Source organism: Neoarius graeffei, chromosome 5 (genome assembly GCF_027579695.1).
Source record: "Neoarius graeffei isolate fNeoGra1 chromosome 5, fNeoGra1.pri, whole genome shotgun sequence".
Taxonomy (NCBI): Eukaryota; Metazoa; Chordata; class Actinopteri; order Siluriformes; family Ariidae; genus Neoarius; species Neoarius graeffei.
In genome coordinates, this window is record NC_083573.1 from 11576861 (window position 1) to 11586441 (window position 9581).

The following is a 9581-nucleotide window of genomic DNA, read 5'->3' on the forward strand; positions in this document are numbered from 1 at the left end:
ACATAGAAACACTCATCTAAAGTGTCATCTAAAGTGAAATGAAAAATGAAATTTGCTCCAAACTATACTGAGAGAGTGTATTTAACTTACAATTTCTGTTGTATGTTAGTTTATAGCAGTCAGACTCTTTCTTTAGTCCAATTCCTATAGAACAGGGAGGAAGTTCAGCCATTTCTAGATGTCTAAGAACAAACTCATTTATACTGATCTCAAATTGAAAGCAACTACAATTAAATTCCCTAGTCAACTATTCAAAATATCCAATCCTTGCAAAGAAACACATTCAGTTAATAACATTGGTAAATTTTCTCAGTGCTCTGTATTACAATGTATTTAATATAATCCAAGCAATATAATGTTATCTGAACAAGTATGCAGTTTACAGACTCTAAAACTATAAGATATGAGCCACCTGTTCTGGTATCAAAGGTCACTTATTGTGCTGTGTTGATATTGATAAGGCTGGCTGTTGACTGGTACACAATAGCTGGTCATTGATTGCTAATGTTACACAGTCTTAGATTAAAATAAATTTACAAATAATTAATACTGAGCATTAATTGAAATTTTATTTAAAATTGAGGAAGAAACAAACAATGTCTCCTAACCTACTTGAGCCTTATTGAAGCATTTATTAACCCTCAAATATCAGTTATCGGCGAGGGCCTTTCTGTGCGGAGTTTGCATGTTCTCCCCGTGTCCGTGTGGGTTTCCTCCGGGTGCTCCGGTTTCCCCCACAGTCCAAAGACATGCAGGTTAGGTTAACTGGTGACTCTAAATTGACCGTAGGTGTGAATGTGAGTGTGAATGGTTGTCTGTGTCTATGTGTCAGCCCTGTGATGACCTGGCGACTTGTCCAGGGTGTACCCCGCCTTTCGCCCGTAGTCAGCTGGGATAGGCTCCAGCTTGCCTGCGACCCTGTAGAACAGGATAAAGTGGCTACAGATAATGAGATGAGATGAGATATCAGTTATATGAAAATATATCAAAAATTCGAATTTGGTGAAAATGGATTTTTTAAACCCCTGTAGTTTAAAAATACTTGAGAGACACAGAACAAAAATTTGGAAATATAAAATATGGGTCTTGGGGATTACTGAAAAAAAATTACAAGTTCCTAACTGCTATCCCACATTGGATTTCTTGCTACTGAAAATGGCATGTTTTAGAAATCGGCGAATTTCATAACCCTATTACAGACAAACTAGGAATAGTGGAGACTTGGTAAAACTGAAATTGGTAGATATTTCTGTGTAGATTTGAATAACATTCTTAGTTTAATCATTACTGCCACAGGCAAGCTTCCAGAATGAATTAAAAATGCAAAAAATGCAAATTTGTCTTTTTAATTTCCTTGTTAAAATCACCATCTAATGTAGAATGACCAGTGAAATTCTAAGTTGAAGCTTGTAGTACAAGACATTGAGTCTCTCTGTGCAAAGTTTTAGGTTTCTATCTTACATATTTCAAAGTGTAATATAATCTTTATTATGCATGTTTTGAGCAAAATGCAAAAAAATCGAAAAATTCAAATGCCTGTATCTCTGAAACCATTGGAGATAGGAAGCTCAAATTTTGGGGATTAACTTCTTTTAATAGTATCTCTGAGCCCTCCAAATTTCATTGGAAATCTGAGATGGTCGAGCATAAATTTGTCAGATATTTGTTGATTTGGCATGGAATGACCCTTCTTTATATTTTTTTTTTGGTCCTTCCAAAAAGTAAGCAAATTACTGTTATCAGATTGAACTCTTCTTCATTTTTGGACACTGCTTACCATTGTTTTTGGCTTCCTGAGAAGCCTTCAACGGCTTCTATGGAAGAATCTTCTTCATAAATGGTCGCTAACTAGTAAAATTAGCCTGCAAGAATATGGAGGAAATAGTCTAAGTTAGGTCTTGTTTCAGCTTCCAAGCATACAAGTGTGAGGAGCACCTTCGTCTTGTCTCTGAGATTTGTTAAAAAAACTATGTTCCATCTTGTACATGTATACCAACTAGTGGCCTAGTGGTAGCGTGTCCGCCTCTCGATCGGGAGATCATGAGTTCTATTCACGGTCAGGTCATACCAAAGACCATCATAAAAATGGTACCTACTGCCATCTGGCAAGGCACGCTGCAATACAGATGTGCATGGGGAGTTAAACTCTCGTGGTTACCAGAGGACTAGCCCCCCACTGTAACCCTAGCTATGTGATAGGTGAGAGGCCGAGGGCTATGGAAACGGAGATCGGCGCTGCCCGATGCAGGTTGGGCCTGGTTAGTACTTGAGTGGGAGACTGCCTAGGAATACCAGGTACTGTAAGGCGTGGGAAGGACTTTGATCTTGTACATGTGACAAACAAAGGCTGAAATAAATCCCCAAATTAGTTTCTAAAATGCTGCCATCATCCAATACCCCAAGATACCCATGGATGGCAGTGCAGCACAGTGGTAAAATTTCCCACAAGAAAAGAGGAAAGATTGAGAACTTTTGTTATTTATTCCCTGACTAAGAGGTCAAATAATTTCTTTTAGGTTCAGTTATATTTTAAGTGCATAGAAAAAATAAAGTATTCCATAAGAAATTGAGAAGACACTCGTCAAAAGTGGAGGTTGTTAATGTGGGTAATGTTGTAGTTGCCGTGATGTTTTAAAGGGATCCTCCAGTGGATTTACTCTTAAACTCATGTTAAGTAAAAGTATTCATAGATTTCAACAGTCAAACATTCATTTTTGGAGATCAAATAGTGTTCTTGAAAAATAAATTTTTATTAAAATATCAGATGGGTGGCTGATGAGGGCCTTTCTGTGTGGAGTTTGCATGTTATCCCCGTGTCTGCATGGGTTTCCTCTGGGTGCTCCGGTTTCCCCCACAGTCCAAAGACATGCAGGTTAGGCTAATTGGTGGCTTGAATTGATTGTAGATGTGATTGTGAATGGTTGTTTGTCTCGATGTGTCAGCCCTACAATGATTTGGCCTGAGGTGCCCTACTTATGCCCTTGCCATGGCCCAAGAGAGCCAGCACCAGGTGCTGATCACCCTCTGGAAGGAGCGAGAATAACGCTTCGAAGCCCTGGTGCTGGCGCAACAGGAAGATCGCCAGGCGTTCCGGCACCTGCTTCCGTCGGCGGGGGCCCCGATCACCACCACCGCCACGGACCCTCCCCACCTCACCCTAACGAAGATGGGTCCACAGGACAACCACGAAGCCTTCCTTGCTCTTTTCAAGCAGGCAGCCGAGGCGTGGGGTTGGCCGGCGGAACAGTGCGCGGAGCGCCTCCTCCCCCCGCTAACGGGCGAGGCGCAGCTGGCTGTGCTACAGCTCCCCACCAACAGCCAGCTGGTCTACGCGGACCTCCACAGGGCCGTCCTCCAGCGCGTGGGTAACACCCTGGAGCAGCAGCGTCAGCGCTTCCGTGCACTGCGCCTGGAAGACATCAGCCAGCCGTTCGCATTTGACCAGCAACTCTGGGCTGCCTGCCAGTGGTGGCTGAGGGCCGACAACCATGACGCCGAGGGAATCATCGATCTGGTGGCGCTGGAGCAATTCGTCACCCGACTTCCAGAAGGAACCACGGAGTGGGTCCAGTGCCATTGCCCGGCATCGCTGGATCAAGCCATTGAGCTGGTGGAGGACCATATGGCGGCCATTCTGACGGCAGGACAGCGTGTCTCCCCTTATCCCCTCTCCTCTCTCTCCCCCCTTCTGTTCCTCGCCCTCCACCCATTCCCCCACCACGGAGGCGGGGGCCGGCTCCACCCCAGCCGGCCTGCCACACCCGCGGTGTCCTACTGTTTCCTACTTCCGTGTCTGTGTCTTCCCCCCTCAGGTGAGTGATCTCCGGAACACCGGTGCAAAGAGACTGCCTGGGCCGGTATGGGGGTCATTTCACCGAGAAATCTTCCTGGAAGACCGAGCTGCGATCTCAGAGCATGGCTTGGTCACCACAGGTCATACGCAGTCGACAGTTGACCGAGGGTTGATAACGCCTTGGTCTTCCGTGGTTGCACGTGGTCGAGGAATGGTCTCCCCGACAAAGAGATTGCAGCTCAGTTTCTTGACATGTCAAAAAACTGAGCCTCGACCTAAAAGTCGCACAGAGAGCATCGAAAGAGTGAACAAGGTTGAGGAAAGGATGCATTGGTCAAGAGACAATCGAGGCTAGAACAGGGATGAGCGATGCTCAGTCTTCTCGAGTGAGAACTGATTGCGCGCATGGTTGTGCTGCTCGGCCCATCCTCGACACTCACTCAATCTGTGCGATCTAGCTTCACTCTTTTGCAATCAAGCCTCGCTCCGCACAACCTGTCCCAGACCTTCCCTAGACCTGTACGCTCCCTATTCTTCCCATGGGCACGATTGGATTCTAAAGAGTATTAAGGTGTGACCTACTTCAACCAATAAAGATCGACCATCGCTTAAGTTGTGACCTATCTTTGCCTAATCTGATTAAGCTACACCTACTGAACGTCATATAAATAGGGCGCAATAGCATGATGCAGAGCGATTGGGTCCATGTTGTCCCTTCGGAGGCTGGTCAAAAACTGATGGTCCGCTACCGATTGCCGGGCCTTTTTATACGGTCACAGTGGGTCGCATGCAAATCTGGGTGACCGTGACAAATTTGCATGTAGCTCCGGCGAGAATCTGTCTAGAAAAGATCGAGAATTGAGCGTACAGAGTGAGGCTAGAACGTTTATATTGCAGGCTAAATCGTATTGATCGAGGGTACTTTGCAACTCGTACATAGCTAGATCGGCCAAGATTGAGCCTTGATCGGCCGAGGTCGTGCACTTGCGAGGATAGATCGCCGAGAGATCGACGCTACGTCGCAGATTGGTCGAACAGAATGAGCCTTGGTCGTGTTAAGATCGCATCAGTTCGAGTGGATAGACACAAGTAGAGCGTATGTAAAGCGTCTACAGAGCATATAGGATGCAGGTAGAGCGTACACATCGAAGGTCGAACGAGATAACATCAAACATAGAGCGTACACAGAAAATAATGGGTTTAGGTCGCACGGATTTTGCCCGCGACTATGGGAAAACATAGCTGTGATCATAGTCACGCGTGGTCACGTGTGATTTTTCCAGATCGTACTCAGTGAAATGAGGAGCTATGCTGGCAGTGTGGGGAACCGGGGCACCTCCAGCATCAGTGCTCAGCGATGGAGGTGGGCGCGGTGGTCCGGATCCCCAACGCGCCGGAGACCACCCTCGATCGGGCCAGAGCGTATCGCATACCGGTGAGAATATCCAAGGGGATATGTATCAGGCTTTGGTGGACTCCGGCTGTAATCAGACCTCAAGCCACCAAAGTCTGGTGCAAGACGAGGCACTGGGAAGAGTGCAGTTGGTGAAGGTGTTGTGTGTGCACAGGGATGTTCACAACTACCCTTTAGTGTCGGTCCACATTCTGTTTCAAGGGGAGAAATTTAGAGTACAGGCGGCGGTTAATCCTCGCCTTACCCACTCGATAATTTTGGGGACTGATTGGCCGGGATTTCAGGAATTAATGACGCACTTCGTGAAGAGTGGGGCCTGCCATAATTCAGCAGGGGGAGGTCCCAGAGTGGCATTGGTGGGAGCAGCTGTCACAGAGCCGTCTACGTCATCACCACGTCAGAGTGAGGAGCAACAGGCTCCTCCTCCCTCTCTCGGGGATTCCCTCGCAGATTTCCCATTAGAGCAGTCGTGAGACGAGACTCTGCGGCATGCATTTGACCAAGTGAGAGTAATCGATGGTCAAATGCTCCAGCCAAATGCCACCCTGTCCTTCCCTTATTTTTCCATTCTTAAGGATAGATTATACTGAGCGACACAGAACACTCAGACTAAGGAACAAATAACCCAACTTTTAATCCCAAAGAGCCGCCGGGAATTTATATTCCAGGTGGCTCACTTTAGTCCTATGACTGGACACTTAGGGCAGGACAAGACACTAGCCCGAATAATGGCCCAGTTCTATTGGCCAGGGATTTGCGGCGATGTCCGTAGGTGGTGTACGGCATGCCGCGAATACCATTTAGTAAATCTTGCAGCCATTCCAAAAGTGCCTTTGCACCCTCTGCCATTAATCGAGACCCCGTTCGAAAGAATTGGGATGGATCTCGTCAGGCCATTAGATAGGTCAACACGAGGATATCGCTTTATTTTAGTTCTTGTAGACTATGCAATGTGATATCCAGAAGCAGTGCCTCTTCGCAATATCTCAGCACGTAGTATTGATGAAGCACTCTTCCGCGTCATCTCCTGGGTCGGAATCCCCAAAGAGATTCTGACTGATCAAGGGACTAGGTTTATGTCACATACACTGCGAGAACTGTATGGGTTACTGGGAATTAAACTTATCTGCACCAGCATTTATCACCCACAAATGGATGGCTTAGTTGAACGGTTTAATTGCACCCTCAAAAATATAAATAGAAAATTTGTAAGCAAGGACACATGCAACTGGGATAAATGGCACGAGCCCCTGTTATTCACACTGCAAGAGGTGCCACAAGCCTCCACGGGGTTCTCCCTGTTCAAATTACTATATGGGCGTAAGCCGCATGGCATTCTGGATGTGCTACGGGAAAATTGGGAGTAAGGACCTTCAACCAGTAAAAACAAAATTCAATACATTATTGACCTGTGCGCCAAACTCCACACACTCATGCACCTAACCCTGGAGAATTTGCGGCAGGCCCAAGAATGTCAAGTCCGTCTGTACGACGGGGCACGTGCCTTAGGAAATTCACTCGGGGAGATAAAGTACTCGTGTTGCTGCCCATGTCGAGCTCCAAATTGATCGCCAGGTGGCAAGGACCCTTTGAGGTCACACGGCGAGTCGGGGATGTCGATTATGAGGTGAGGCGAACGGACGGGGTGGGGCGTTACAGATATACCACCTCAACCTACTAAAACTTTGGAATGAGGAGGTCCCTGTGGCATTGGTGTTGGTGGTTCAGGAGAAGGCGGAGCTGGGGCCAGAGGTTCAAAAAGGGAAATTGACATTGCCCACCGCTCCGGTCCCCTATGGACACCACCTCTCCCCAACCCAGCTCACAGAGGTCGCCCAGTTGCAAACAGAATTTTCTGACGTGTTCTCACTGCTGCCCGGCCGCACCCACCTCATAGAAATCCACATTGAGACACCCCTGGGGTTAGTAGTGTACAGCCACCCTTACAGACTGCCCGAACACAAAAAAAAGGTGGTTCGGGAAGAGCTCGAGGCCATGCTCGAAATGGGTATCGTCGAGGAGTCCCACAGCGACTGGAGCAGCCCGGTGGTCTTGGTTCCCAAGGCCGATGGGTTGGTCCGGTTCTGCGTGGACTATAGGAAAGTCAACGCAGTGTCTAAGTTTGATGCGTACCCAATGCCTCGTATTGACGAGTTGCTCGATCCACTAGGCACGGCTTGTTTTTATTCGACACTGGATTTGACAAAGGGATATTGGCAGATCCCCTTGACTCCACTATCCCGAGAGAAAACAGCCTCTTCCACACCATTTGGCTAACACCAGTTCATCACACTTCCTTTTGGGCTGTTTGGGGTGCTCGCTACGTTCCAGTGGCTTATGGATAGGGTCCTCCGCCCCCATGCCACCTACGTGGCCGCCTACTTGGACAACATTATTATTTATAGTAATGATTGGCCACGGCACGTGGAACACCTAAAGCCTAGGTCACAACCGGATGTATGATTTTTTTGGCCGTGCGATTTTTGGCGTTTCCCAAAACGCTGCTTTTTTTTTGTTCGTGGAGAAAGACGCATGTTGGCCGTAAGTTTGTCTTGCAACCTGAAAAAAATGTAAGCACCCGTAGAGCTTGTTTGACATGACAAAGAACCTCTGCGGCCGGTCTGCGGTCAGTCTATGGCTCGAAAATCAGCACATCACATGCGCACCCTCCATGCGTTTCTTGCGTTTTTTGCACGTAGACCGGCTGTAGGAGCACGTATGGCCAGTTGTGACCGAGGCTTAAGGGCTGTCCTTAGGTTGCTGGTCTCACAGCCAACCCGAAGAAGTGTGCGATTGGGCGGGTGGAAGTACGGTATCTGGGTTTCCACTTGGGCAATGGGCAGGTGCGTCCCCAAATTAATAAGACAGCAGCGATTGCGGCCTGCCCGAGGCCTAAGACCAAAAAGGGGGTGAGACAGTTCCTGAGGCTGGCTGGCTACTATTGTAGGTTTATACCTAATTATTCGGACGTCACCAGCCTGCTGACTGATCTCACTAAAAAGGGAGCACCAGATCCAGTCCAGTGGATGGAGCAATGCCAGTGGGCTTTCTCAGAGGTAAAGGCTGCACTGTGTGGGTGGCCACTGTTACACTTCCCTGACTATTCTCTCCCCTTTATTTTGCAGATGGATGCGTCAGACAGGGGGCTGGGGGCTGTTCTGTCCCAAGAGGTGGGGGGGGAGGACCACCCAGTGCTGTACATCAGCCGGAAGCTGTTGGTCCGCGAGGGCAGGTACAGCATGATCGAAAAGGAGTGCCTCGCCATCAAATGGGTGGTCCTCGCCCTCCGCTACTACCTGCTGGGGCGCCCTTTAACCCTCTGTTCAGACCATGCGCCCCTGCAGTGGCTCCACCACATGAAGGATGCCAACATGCTGATCTGGCACTCCAGCCGTTTAAGTTCAAGGTGGTCCACAGGCCGGGGGCGCAGATGGTCATGGCGGATTTCCTCTCCCGTCAAGGGGGGGGGGAGTCGGCTACAGGCCGGACGGCTCCCCAGCCTGAGTCAGGCAGTGGGGGTATGTGGCAGCGGGGGCATGGCCAAGCGTTGGTCTGTGAATGGAGGGCGGAGTCAGGGAAGGTAAGTGGTGGAATCATTGCACCTGATGGGGATTAACCTGTGTTTGTGTGTCTTCCCCAGTGACCGTGCCCTTTAAAAGGAGAGGAGAGCAGAGAAAGGGGGCTCTCCCCAACCAGAACACTTGTGTGTGTGTGTGTGTGTGTGTGTGTGCGTGCGCATGGCTGGGAAATGAGTGAATGAGCTGAAAAGCCACACATATTGTTAAAAATAAATAGTTCATTGAGAACTCAGTTCTGGCCTGCCGTGCTTCTGTGCTCTACCCACCTGGTCCATTATCACAGACCCTCACCCATAACTCCATCATTGGTTGTTTACTGAAATACATTATGGGCGATATTTGGGGTCAGCTCTGCTATATTGTTTACTTTCACCTTTGTTAAACACCACTTTCTTCTGTCAAACCGGTTTTAACCATGCCTAAAGTGAATTGCTGTGTGCCTAACTACAGTATGTCTCCACAACAAAGAGAACACCTAATTTAAGCTTTTATCAGCTGCCAGTCAAGAAGAAAGATATGGATAAGTTTCGTGCAATGAAAACCTTTGAATTGAATCAAAATGGACAAGTGTTTCTAGCTTACATTTCTCTGGTGGGAAAAAGATGTACTTAAACTGTGACCCAACAATATTTCCATGGTCTGCAGAACAGCCTCCGGTTATAGAAGATTATAATAATCAACACTGTTCATTGTCTAAAACTAGCGATATTCCAAAGGCTGTAAAACAAAGAAGCATTCTTCGGCCTTTGCCTCTCGACGTGCCGAAGCACCCGGCAGCCGAACGAGCCTGTTGGAC